This window comes from Thunnus thynnus, chromosome 23 (genome assembly GCF_963924715.1).
Source record: "Thunnus thynnus chromosome 23, fThuThy2.1, whole genome shotgun sequence".
Taxonomy (NCBI): domain Eukaryota; kingdom Metazoa; phylum Chordata; class Actinopteri; order Scombriformes; family Scombridae; genus Thunnus; species Thunnus thynnus.
In genome coordinates, this window is record NC_089539.1 from 18,677,720 (window position 1) to 18,689,729 (window position 12,010).

A 12,010-nucleotide genomic window follows, 5' to 3' on the forward strand; every position below is an offset into this window, starting at 1 on the left:
AGAACATACACTGTTCTTTATAACCTTGATGGACATTTTCACTGTCACACACAGTAGGTCCACTGCTTGGAGGAGCAGAGAAACTTATCTTAGGTCATGCAACCCTACAGCCAATCACTGTGCAGTATATCTCATCTGTATATGCTAAGCCTTACAGCACATTTATTCAGATTTTTCAGATTTCCTCACGGGGAATTAACTGCCTGTCGGCAAAGAAGATTGCAATCCATGTCCAAAGCTGCCTATTAGATATTTTAAACCCTTATCATCATCTGACAATTTTATGAATAATTTTCATCATCTTATAATGCAGCAGAATTGCTAGGAGCCTTCAAATCCTCTTCCTACATGATTAGGGAACACTGAAGTACACTTATGTTTATGCAATGTCTGATCAGACTAACAGCTTTTCCTATTAGCATAATAAATGAATTAGAGCACCAGAAACAAAGATCATTAGGCAGATTTTTACCATGGGGAAATCATTTGGACAATGTATTGTCTAACAACATGAGACAACACAGCAATGTGTCACACAGCCTTGACATGTTTCACTGCCAGCTTTTCCCAAATCCTTCATTCACTAAAACCCTGATGCTGTTTGCATTCTGGTGAAACGACCTTCATTTCTTCAAGGCAGCTGTTTCGTTTCAAAAGTGGAGGCTCTATGATTTCTCTGGCGTCCACGGGCTCTGTGATTAGTCATAACAGTGGATGGCATGCTGCAGACAGTAATGGTTAATGTGTCCGTGCAGTGACATGCCATAAACACAAGTTGTTATCATGACACTACATCTCTTCACTGGCGCAGACTGACTTAGTGTACTAAACACTGTTGCCACAGGGCTTATACCTTTTATCAGCCTCTCCCGTCTCTCCCTCAACTTTCTCAGCTCAAGTTATTTCTCTGCCTGCAGTTCAAAAGCAGGTGGGACATTGTTTTACTCTTGCTCTTCACATGCTAAAGACATAAACAGCGGCTTGTTAAGAGTTGTGCATAATAAGAATGCATGGATTGGTTAAAGAGATTTTTAAACTGCTTTGGTTCCTGCAAGGTTTTCTTGCTGAAATTTGCATTTAAACATGAGGTGTGCCTGTTAGTGGCTCATCTGGAAATATGAGTGAGAGTGCTGCAGCACTCTGGGTTAATGGTCTCCGAGGTTTGTGGCTTCCATACCGGGTGCACTCATATAGTGAACTTAGGCCACAGTAATTTACATCGGAGGCGGTCAGAGCCACCATCATTTTCTTTGATTGTCGTGCGGGATGTGTACATTATGCATATTGGGTGTTACAGGTCCATAGGGATTGAGGACTGTATAATTTATATAGTGAAGACTGAAACTTAAAGGCAATCTCCATGTTGCTGCTGTACCACTGAAACTGCGTCACTGACTCCTGACCATAGATAACCAGCCCAGTATCACAAGGAATTACATTCGTATTCGATGATTCAACTGCACACGATTTATGTCAAATGTCAGCAATACAAGATGTAGATTAGACGCGCATTAGAGAGCGCATCCCACTTTCATTGCCGAGTTCATACTCCGTCACATTCTTGCAAGAAATGTTGGCCCTTTTTTTCCTTTTCTTTAAAACAAACACCAATTTACTCCAACTAAGTAATTGTTGTTGTACAGATAAACGTTAGAGATATAATGTGTTAATGAGCTTTAAAGATGCTGGCAGAATGCGAGTAAGTATTTTCCAAAATGTTGAACTATTCCTCTTACCATACAGCAGCTGCAATGTGCAGATATTGTAGAAATGATTTTAAAACTTTGCCGTTGAATGTTCAGTAGCATGGTCACTCTACATATTAAAGGGTTTTGCAAAGTTGTCCAAAATCAAGGTTCTGTCTGGTGATAAGAGCTGGGATGACATGCACTATATCACTTGTGACCAGTGCTAATCCCATTTTTTTCCTCTTGTACAGTGGCCATGGCTATTAACCATGAAGCTGGAGCAAGACACACCCGCCGCTTCCCTCTGTCAAAAAAAAGCCTCTCTGGTGCTACATTGAACACAGACTCTCCAAATATGCCATCCAAGTGTGAGAAAGCCCAACGGACTGCTTAACACCCGCTGTAAGTACTAACACACTCTGACTCTGCAGTGATAGCTTCTCAGTGTTTACTCAGGACACTCACACCAAGTCAAACCCCCAAAAGAGATAAACTCATCCTCAGCTCTGATTTATGAATGAGTCATTTCCAAATTTTGGCCCCTTTGCATGAATATTGTAGTGAGTTATAGCAGCTGCTCTCTGTATGGAATATGCAATTACATTTCTTTAATTCTATTTGAAAAGTGTTATGTCTGTCTTGACATATAATTCGCTCTACTCTGGGTCGACGCTCTCAATAAATTTTAATTTACCAATGGCAGATTGAAATTTATGCACACACAAACGACATCTTTACATAATGCATAACTCCTCTGAAGCAGAATCACCTCACCAGGCCTGGCAGGTAATATTAATTATTATAAATGTATTCAGCATACATGGGAGATAATGTCTTCATTATGCATACAGGTAAAATGTCCAATGCTTAGTAAAGTCACATACAGTAATTTCTGGTATTTTTTGAAGGTACAGTACACCTAGCATTTTGTGTACTGAAGTCCTAAGATGACTTAATGCTAATGGTTTTATTCTTGCAGCATTTTTACAGTATGACACATTTTTTTAAATTGCCACTGGAGTTACAAGAGCTTGTCGTACATCAGTAGACTCAAATCTGGACTATGACGTAAAGACTTGTGAACCCTCATACATGTATTATGCTGAAGTCACACTGAGACCTTGAACGTAGAGATAGTATAGCACTCACTCTGAGTCATACGGTTTTCGAGTACTAAGGTGGGTGAGGCTAATTGCATGAGGAAAATTCTGATAATTTCAGGTAAGTGGTCATTCATAGTAACACATACCAAACTGAGGGAAGAGTGTGGTCCTATGATAGCGCTGCTGTTACAGTGTAGTCCTTTTCAGAGATGGAAATTATGAATCACTTCTGATTTTAATCAGTTCATTCAGTTCAGTTCAAAGATTCAATATTTTAAAGCTGCACTTACTTACTTATCAATATTTTATATTAAGAATGGATCAAATAACCACCATGTGCCAAGTGAAGGGAGTCACCTGCAGTATAAACCTACTGAGAATTATAGCCTCTGCAGTCCACCTCAGCTCTACGGAGCATTTTAGTGTCTTCCAGCCATTTTGGTTTTACGGCTCACAACTTCACTGTTTTGGTTCAGTCTCACTGTTCTCATCAGCCTCGTTTCCGGCAGGTAGTTGTTTTTAGCGAAAAATCTCTGGTAAACAGCAGACAGACAGGTAACTGTTTGTTAACATGTAACAACTTTGTACAGTGATACGGTATATCAGTGTTGGATGCATAGCTGGTTCTGCTGCCCCCAAGTGGCCAAAAAAAAATTATGAATGCAACTTTAAGCTAAGTGATTGCATCGCCGTTCAAATGTGCATCCGTGTGCACATGAATAAGCAATTGCATCTCTGATCTTAATGCTACAATGTAAAGGGGCTGCTTCTGACTGTCTTCAGTTCAGACTTGGATCATAAGTTAGTTTGCTCTATTAGTTAGTTAACTCTATTGTTGGTTCACATGCTTTGTTCAGTTTGACCTGCAACAGAGTTATCACATCATGATGAATTCTGCGGATTCAGCGGTCTTTTAACCTTATATCGAGGCTGAGCTGACTATGGCGCTTTCAGTCACCAAAGACTGGAGAGCCAATGCAAAAAGCCTCTGATTTGGTGGGTTTTGATACACTCTGCTTGAATATTCAGTGATTTGGTGGGAAATCCTCCCTATCAGCCTCTCAATTAAACATATTTGATCAGACAGGAGTATATGTCTGAAGCTGTGGATCATGTTCAGAAGTTTCAAAGGCCATCAGAGCAGGTGTCACTCTGTCATGGCAGACGATCTCTAGAGACAAAAAGAACATCATGTATAGCAATGTGCGAGCACTTGATATCAACAACCCCACTTCTCTCTCTGGGAGTGTGTGCAGACATTATCAGCAGACATGGAATCTGCACGTACACACGCCACTGTTTGATGCTGTTCCACCAAACACACTGTCAAGAGCTCTCCCTCTTCATCATAGCGATGCTGTCCAGAACCATTTTTCAAATGGAGTTGCAGCTCTTTGAACTGAGATTGTGTGTAGATGTATGTTTGTTTGTGTGCATATCTGTTTCTCTCCTTTGCATGAGAGTTTGTCTCTTTGTGTTCCCCTGTCCAAGTGACTGTATTCTTATCTGTCATACTGTTTTTTGAGCGTGTGTTTGGGCACACACCACCCCCAAAGGACTATTAGGTCAGTTTCGTGTCAAGCAAGCCAAATCCCTGGCACAGATTAACAGTAGAGGGCAGCTCCATTCCTTTGAGGGCAAGAGTAGTGGGAGCAGTTGCATCAATTAGGGACTAGCAACCTGACCACCCAGCTCTACACTCACTCTGGCTGGCTCAAGACAACAGAGCTGACACACATGCTCAGACAGATAGGCACACACGGGGATGCAATTGCCACATACCCATTCAACTTGGTAGCTAATACATATGCAACACAGCACCAAACATCATCCATTAGCTGCAACAGGGGTCTGAGCGCACTGCTGGAAGTGTCAAATATGCATGAGGGAGTGGAGGTCTGTGTCTCATAATCCTCGAGGCAATTAATACAATCGTTTCCAGGGCCAAGCACCTAGATGCACGTATCAAACCTTTCTCTGGGCTTGTTGAATTTTTTAGGTAGACTAATTTACAGGTACGTTGTCCAGAGGCTCGGTTTTATGGATTGGAGCCGTCTGGAAGCCGACGGCAGGCCATACATTGAGAATTGTCCACAGTGATATATGAGGCTGTGGGGACAACATATTCAAGACGGAAAACCCTTCTGGAAAGGCTGTGTTTAAAGATAGAAAGCTTTCTCCTCTGCTAATTGTATTGCAGCTCTAATGGAACAGTGATGTGATGTTTGATTCGTTAAGTAGAGGGTTAATTGTTTGATGGTGACAATCAACACAATAATAATACACATTCAGTCCTGCAAGTGTGTTGCTGTTTTCAGAGAGATAACTTTCTGTTGTGACTTGAACCATTTCTCTTTCACACCACACAAACATGGTATTTGTAGACTTAACTGTCATAAAGAATCTAATTTTTTCTTCATACGCCCAACTGTTTTCATTGCATTGCTGTTCCTGCAGAAATGCTCTTGCAGAGCGTGTCGTCGTCTTCAGTATATTGTAAAGCATTTAATTCTGCCTCGGTTTTTGTTGTTGCTTCTGCAGATGTTTTTAGCCTCCAGTCAGATATTGATTGAAATGTTCAGCCTAGTGTGAGGAGAGGGGGGCTGGTATTCAGAGGCGTTCGGTTGGTGGGGAAGCACTATTGATTGCACTTAAAGTGACAAGATTGAGGAGGCCCACTTTGACACGTTATCCCTATTGCCGCCAACAGACAAAGTGCGGGCCAGAGGAGGAGTGCGGATTGATTTCTGTGATCATGAATGGCCTGAGACCTATGAATCAGTCGTCCAAGCTATGCTGCTTGAATATAAGTCAACAATTTTTCATAACGCCGCGGTAATGTAAGGACTGGCAGCCTATTTGATTGAAGAGGACAAGTAAATACTATGGTAATTAATAGGCCTCATGCACATTGTGACAAGCTGAGAAGTCCTCACAGCTCTGGAAATAATAATCCAGCGTGTAAAGCACGTAGACTGGTAGTATATTTGAGAAGGCAGGTATTGCGGGCCGCCGGTTCAGGCATCTATGGGATTTTGTTGTGCATAATTCACTGGCAAGCCATGAAGCTGATATAGCCTCTCCCCCTTTTATGATCATCCATCAGGTAAAATTGCTTTCTTCTAACATTAGGCTGTCAACGAGAAATAACAAATGTAGCCATGTAGAGCAACACATGATTACAGGGTAATAATGCCCCGAGGTCAGAAGAATGTGACCTCATTCAGAGCGGCTTGTTGAAAGGAGCAAGTGAAATACTGGTCGTGTTACGAAGAGTCACCAGGGAATGGCTCATCTTCATCTGAGGTGGCTACAGTCAGTATTGCTGTCTGTTTTTTAATCATTGTAGGTGCATGTTTCATATAATTAAATATATATAATTTGGAGCATGATGTTCTTAAAAGGGAAATCTTGGAGAAGGGGAGCTCAGGGAAAGGTTCAAAAGCACATGAGTACAAGATTGAAGGTCTACCTCATCACCTTTATTTCTGGTGGGCTCTTTGACCACTGTTCAGAAACATCTCGCACCGATAGTGAAGGGCTATTTCAAGCTCTGCATTTGCTCTGATTGATATTGTGTAAATCCATCAATATAATCTTCCAGGAAATTGCAGAGGCATTTCCAGAGGTCTAATCGAGATATGGGCACACTCACAGACTGAGTAGGAGTTTGAAAGGGGAGGAAAATTAAGGAGAGGCAAGACAGATGGAGGAAAGACCTGCACGGCTCAAGATGAATATTTTGAAATCTGGCACATATAAGAATAGAGACAAATGCCCAGAGCGTGGTGTTTTTGAGGAAAGGGAAAGTACGAAATGAATAAGTAAACAACAAGATACAGTAATTGATTGAGGGAAGAGGAAAAAAATTTGACATGCTTCAGTGATCTCAGTTTCTTCCAACCTAGTGTTTCCCTTCTTGTATGTCGCCTGAAGGTCTCTGGTTCCATGTGCTGCATAGCCAATTACCCATGAAAATAAGAGAGGAAGGCCAGTTGCAAGTGATTAACACACACCAAACAACAAGCACCTTCTGGATTCAGATGCAGAAACATGGATGCATACAGAAAAGCAAATGTAGCTCAATATTTAGTAAAGGATTTCTATGATGGAGCTTAGTGCTATAGCTGTATTAGAGTTGGATTAGAGCTGCGTTATGTCATTATTTTTTCACCTAATATTTTCTTAAGCGACAAAATATGAGAACAACAATAATTTATTGGACGCTTTGTTTTTCTTTAGTTAACATACAGTGAGTGTCATAACAGGAGGCTCTGTGCAAGCAAATACATCATAGCAAGTGTGTACGTGCATGTGGTAGTAGGGGGATTAACTGAATTGTGAGGTCTAGATGGTATTGTTCTTTCCAAGGAAGGACTCAAAGGACGTTTTAATGAATGGAGCTTGGGGAATGCAGCGGGATAGGCTGTCATAGCGGAAGGGGGGAAATGCTGTGCTTCTGATGCAGACTCTGAATTATTGGTGAATATGGCAACAACTGTCTCACTTTGGTTAATTACAATTATTTCAAGCTTTGTACAGATTTTTATCATTTTGGTTTCCAGCTAATTTGATGTATAACGAAAGAAAAAAAACATCAAACAAGTGGATGCTACAATGTATTCAATGCTTACTGTTGCAGTGAGATTGAAAGACGTGGCTGAGAGGCATGTTCTTATTTGATGAGTTAGATGTGACAGCCGACTCTGCTCAGCCTTGGGTAGCTAAGTGTGTATGTGCTTGTAAAAATGTAATACTGTAGCGAATGAACAATGCAATGATGTGCAAATATATTCTAATAACTTTGTAGTGTTTAAAATTCTGTATTTGATACATTTTATTTGTTACCTACATTTTTCTCTTCCTAATCAAAACGCAGGAGGCATTGGGGAATTTATGTGCATATATACATCTTTAATATTATGAGTATGAATTTCTCTGACATGCTAATATATTTTAATCATCTAAGGATTTCAGTGATTCAAATGAGCAGGTTTTGCAGCCTGGTGGGATTAGCGCTGCTCTGCTAAATGTGTGTAGAGTAGCTAAACGGATCCTGTGCAAATGCTTGTACACTTGTGTATGTTTTGTGTGTAACCACCTGTGTGTAATGAGCATCTGACCCTGCATGGATCATTTCCCTCCTTGGTTTTAATTAGGTTGTAAATGTCAACATATGAACCATTCTCTTCCGCTGTCTGAAGCATGTGTGCAGTGTTTGCTGTTTGCTTCGCCGGACGAGGGGCTGCTGTTCATCTTTTGTCACATGTTGGCTCGTCGGACAATTAGAGAATGTGAATGACTCAAAGGCAGGGCCAAGAATAGCTGCCTGAGGCGTCTCTCACTTCCTGACCTCCATTCCTCCCATCATGCATCACAACAGAAGCGGGAGATGTGCGTCCTGGCAACCACCAATTAAGGCCACATATCCTTCACATGAGGGCTATTGCTTAATCAAAGCTGTGAGAATAATGAGCTAAAGTAAACAGTAATTACTGGAACCAGGCCATTGATTACAGTTCTGTCTCTGACTGGCCCTATGGGAATTTCTAGGCAGGGGAACATCTCCAAATATGTGCTTGATAGCGACATGTGACCTCGTGGCTTGCAATAAAATCCATTTACCTTGCTGAATTTGCGTAAAGTATTATTCATACCGCTTTCAACTGCACACATGTTGCCACATCCAGTTGTATTGAGGCATGGAGATTGATGATGACTCCTCGCCACTAAGCATATATTCACACTCCACCATTTATTTAGTGTGTGATGATAAATCTATTCATGGTGCCCATATCGGCAGTGTGAATTATGCATGTCATATAGATTTGTCCTCTATATAAAGATGTGGGGAAAGACATGAGCATGCAAGCTGCCATCACATTATATGGAGAGATCAGCGTGGACTTGAGAATAGCTGATTAGTGGAATTTATTCCAAACTGGGACATAATTTAACCCTAATCCAAGAGCGAGAGGTCAATCACAGTGGGTTAACAATATGGGTCAACAGCACAGACAGGAAATTTGTTCTTTTGAGTGTTTATTTGTTCTATGAGACTGTCCTCAATTGGAGGTTTGTTAGACTGCTTAGAATAACCTGTGGTTATTCTTTTCGACAGCAACCTCCTGGGTCATGCAAATGACTCTCAATAGCACACTGTAGGTGGAAGAAGCAAGATGTTACACAGCTACAAAAAGACTCATGTCTTGGTGCATTCAGATTAAATATAAAGCAAATTTTCTCCTCGCATTTTCCTTCAGACCCCTCTCCTTTTTTTTCATCTCTGTACTGTATGTTCATGAAATTGAGTAATACAGCCTAACCCATTTGCCAGACACAAGCATCAATATTCTGCAAAAACCTAGATTATAACAACCTTTTGTTAAATCCAATATCAATGTTTCTGAAACGTCAATGACATATGCACGTACAGTATATGTGCACATGGCCCCTATGGTGTGGTAATGGCTAGGGAAGGTTTGTAGTTATAAAAAATAAACCATAGTTAAGATCTGATTGAGGTTAGGCAACTAAAAAGCCTAATGTCAGGGAAAGATCAGGCTACGTTTAATAAAAATAAAGCCAGATAAATGAAGGTATGTGACGGAGATGTCAGCCTCCTTAACCTCCACAGCCTTACTTTCCACCTCGCTAAACAGCCTTTAGCCTACTTCTCTTATTGGCACTGAATGCTGGCAGTAGAAATAAAATAGTAAGGTGCGAAATCATCCAAAATGGATGAAACTCCTAAGATACTGGGCTGTACAGCCTCAAGATTTCACCTGTGAAGGAGAAATTTTCACTCAGACCCTTCTCCATTCCCCTGTCTCTGTATGTTCATAATACTGAATCATACAGCCTTGGGATAAGCATTAAACTTTCACTAAATCACTAGATCATTTTCAACTCTCACAAAAACGTCTTTGTCAATAACCATATTTCTTTCCATTGACTTTGGATGCCATTGCATCGGCTCTGAAATTCACTTTTTGTGTCAGCAAACCTTTTGGAGGAGGTCAGGGTGGATCATTTGGTGTACAAAGCATGTGACTTCTGAAATAGGGTGTTGGATATTTTTCTTTGACAAAAAAAAAAGTAGTTTCAAGTGCCTGAACATAACCACCCTTTAACCATAGATGTGCCAAACCCAAAAATGATCATATAAGTAAATGGTAAATTTGAAGGGCATATAGTATATGTTCTTGTTTGCTATATTATTTTCCCAAGAGCGCATTGGTAACACTGAAGCACGCTACCAGTTACAAGTTGTCTTAAGTTGTTAAGTGAAGTTTCCTGTATTCACAGCAGGAGACTCTAACATGGCTCGCCTGAGAGATGCTAATTTAACAGCACAAAGAGACACTACAGCTGATTGTCTTTGGAGGGTGTGTGTGTGGGGGGGTTGATGTTAAAGCAACCAGAGAAGGACATTAGTAGTGTGTCAGTCTAAACAGCACTCTTGTTGTACTGTAATGACAAAAAGGTATTGAATTATCTGTGTACGCTGTTTGTCTGCAGGGGGGGTAAAGGGCACTCGTAATGGGTGGCTGATCGTGTCTGAGCATTAGCAGTGAGAGCACGATAAGGCAGCTCTCTTAGTTCATTACCATTCATCACGACTAATATCATTACGTAGAATAGATACTCTCACAAAAGCCACACATTACCTCTCAGTACACACACATTATATACTGTACATAATCTTCTATTACAAGCCTTTTTTCCTTCCCACCAAGTCCTTGACTGAAAGTTACTCAGGTGCCAGAATTTGCATACATGTTAGAGCCAGTCAGTGTGTGGGTAACATGAAAAATGCAATTTTCTGGGTGACTTCCCACTCTTCAAGATGGCAGCTGTGCAAGAGCAAGAGAGAGGGAGCGAGCATGCCACCTGGAATTGCATTGCTGCTGACATTTTTTATGATTTTTTACTGCTGGTGCAAAAGGTTTAAAGTTTGTTATTGAGCAGGGTCTAACCTCAGTAAAAGAAATACTTTGCCATAAACTTTTTCTATCAGTCATTCCGAAACCTGGAGTGCTGGACAATGTACTCACATCAATAGTAAAAAAAAAAAGCATGTGGCTTCAAAATGGGGGCAGCCTCAGAGATAATCAGGATAACTGGAGAACTGTTTTAATGGTGGCAAAATAATGTCATTCTCAGTTATTTATCAGGAGGATTTTAAGTAAGTTACTTGCAGCATGTTTGGACATACTTATCATCCAAACATGAGATTTGGATTGTGTTGTGGAAGTGGATTTTTATGAATTTCCATTTTCTTTTCTGTCGGTGGGAGCTCTGTTCTCCGTGGAGAATATGACTGAACTTTGTCATTTCGAAATTTCAGGCTTGTCAAGTGAATTACTAATGTCGCTTAAAATTTCAGATACCCTGTTTCAGAGGTCATGCCAGTTTAAATGTCCCACAATGGCTCCTTCCTCAAAATAATGCAGGGAGGAATCGAGTTCAACCAAAAGAAACAAAACATCCGCTCTCAGTAAGAGAGGGAATGGAAAGATGTGTTCCAGGGTCACATCTGGCTCCCTTCAATTTTGTATCCAGATATTCATCCATGTGAAAAATTCACATCCTCCAAAGGGTTTTATGATCAACCACAGGAGTTAGAACACTCTCTGAGGTTGAATAAAGCAATTTTTACAACATTTTCTTGCTCTATATAGACAAATCATCAGCTGCCCAAGTTAGATCAATGTTGTGACATGAATATAGCCCCATGGTGAGTTTCAACCATGTCCAAGATGTTCAATTTATGACATCTCTCACTCCTGTGAGGGTTTCGATTCAGCACATCAATAGCGCTCAGTAATTTCTAAATAGAATGAATGAGTGGTCAGTGGGGAGTATAGAAGAAGAGACGACCGACTCAGCCACAAGAAGCTCTCTGTCCTTGTCGTGCTGCATTTTTAGTGACAGGATTATTCCCGGCACAGTGACACACAGTAAATGTAACAGTCTCTTCGTCTTTGCTCTCTGCAAGGGGGCAGGCTCTAAGTGAACTTCTGAAACACATTCATGTGAATAAAACTGTAATGAAGTGGCCGCGGTACAAGACTTTTAACATGGTGCTTTTTGAATTTTCAGTGTGTGATTTATGCACTTTCCATATGTCTTTCCTTTCAACATAGCTCCTGTACAATCCTCTAGCTGTATAATATTGGCACACAGCACCAAAAGGGTTTAAATCTGCAGCCAGCG

The 12,010-nt window shown here is 40.8% G+C and overlaps 1 protein-coding gene across 2 annotated transcripts in view; it reads left to right on the forward strand.

The window, feature by feature from the left end:
- chrm2a (cholinergic receptor, muscarinic 2a) overlaps positions 1 to 12,010 on the forward strand; it is a 78,503-nt gene that overhangs the window by 28,742 nt on the left and 37,751 nt on the right. For both annotated transcript variants that reach the window (XM_067581634.1, XM_067581636.1), the window contains exon 2: positions 1,940 to 2,090. The gene's annotated coding sequence lies outside the window, so the exon portion shown is untranslated. The remainder of the gene's footprint in view (positions 1 to 1,939; positions 2,091 to 12,010) is intronic.